We start from the raw sequence: 1,827 nt of genomic DNA, 5'->3' as shown, positions 1-1,827 counted from the left end.
AAATTAATTTTCAACTCGGCTTCCAAGCCTTCTTTTGAAATCCTCCGTTGATCCAAATCAGAGTGTTACATAATAACACAAAAACGGCATAGAATTCTATACCTTTAGATGTTTTTGTCGGAAAACAGATTCACGATTCTAAAGTTTATAAATTTTATTGTTATCTATTCCCACCATTCTCTGACAAATACATTTTGTGGTCTAACACTGATATAATTTAGATATAGTATCAAGCTCTCGAATATTCCTTGTAATCAATAATGCTCAATTATGATTCATATATCCTCTTTAAGCACAAATAAATTACGTTAATAATTACCCAAGCCCTCTAATTGCACATCAACTGGCCATTTTACCTTCACAATGCACTTTTCCTCGTAGGAACAATGCGCCGTGCTCGAGGTATGAAATAACAATGCACAGAAACAGTTGAAATCCTGTTTTCGAAATCATCTAAATCGATCTATTTGTTCGTATGCAATCCAGGAAGCGAGAGGTCTGACATAAACCTTCTCTTCATAGTACTCAATGTGTGGTTGATGTAATAAATTATTATGTTTGCTGGTTCTTTAACTTGTAGGGTCATTTAGGCATAAACAAAGCGCGCGTGCGCAAGTAGGAAGTATTTTTGCTATCGGTGCACCAAAACATATCAACCACAATATTGAAATTCAAATTGCAAATAATAGTATTTTTTTTTTTTTGGTTGCTCCGATTTCTGGAAATAAAATCTGCAATTAGAGCTTGCCTTAGTACATATTACATAGCATGACCATATTATTTTTTTATCGTATAATTTTAGTATATTCATTTCGCGATTTACGTGCTAATTAGGCACGAGCATCTTGCAAAATTCGCGCGACCTACGATCATCATAGCCTTCAAACATAAGGTTTGTGAACAGCATTGATATACGCATAAAGAAATCGTGTAGGTTACAAGTATCTGTATCTGAGCTTTTCTCATATTAAGCACGCAATGCGCGCTAAAGGTTTGCGCTACCATACCGGCACGGATTTCGCGTTCAACGCATTTTCGCCTCTATATACCCACGATTAAACTTGTGAATTAAATATGCAATATTGAATTAATCTGTATAATTATTTGATATACCTATTACACATTACTACATGCACAAAATCAGTAGGTTGGATCTTGGTTGGTTTATCGGTATAAAGTTACGAGAACGTCACTCGACGAGAGATGGCGTTAGTTGTCGTTGAAGTTAAAGTTTGTTGACGATATGCTATAAAACAATTCATAAACTTTAAAAATAGAACTTATTAACCAAATCAATAATATCTGGTAGGTAGCTTTTTATTCTACTTTTAAATAATGAATACAGAAGATACTTTCTATCTATTAGCGGGGTATCATAATTGATTGAATAACCGACATTTAAATTATGCGGGCGCAGAACTGTAGTACTATGGGTTTGAATCCTGGGTATAAATTAATGTTTATTACTTTGTGTGAAATATTTTTTATAATGTTGCCAATTTTATTTACTGGGACTATTTTGAAACAAAGTAAAAATCTTCTGATAGTTTAAAAAGTTTGGGTAAATGTAGTTAAAAAAAAAACACAATAATATATGTGTTATAATATATGTTTGTTTTTTTATATTAAGTACGTAAATTATACTTAATATAATAATTTGATCGACATTGTCCCGTTGGGTAAACCTGTAATATAAGTATTGTGGTAAATTTTTAAAGTGGACAGAAAAATAAGCATATTTCGCGTCTGATGTTAGTCACGTCTGCACTCCAAAATATAGCGATCGTAGTATTTCACAGTCCACAGCTCACTCACAAGTCACAGAAC

This window comes from Manduca sexta, chromosome 20 (genome assembly GCF_014839805.1).
Source record: "Manduca sexta isolate Smith_Timp_Sample1 chromosome 20, JHU_Msex_v1.0, whole genome shotgun sequence".
NCBI lineage: Eukaryota > Metazoa > Arthropoda > Insecta > Lepidoptera > Sphingidae > Manduca > Manduca sexta.
This window is presented reverse-complemented; position numbering follows the sequence as displayed.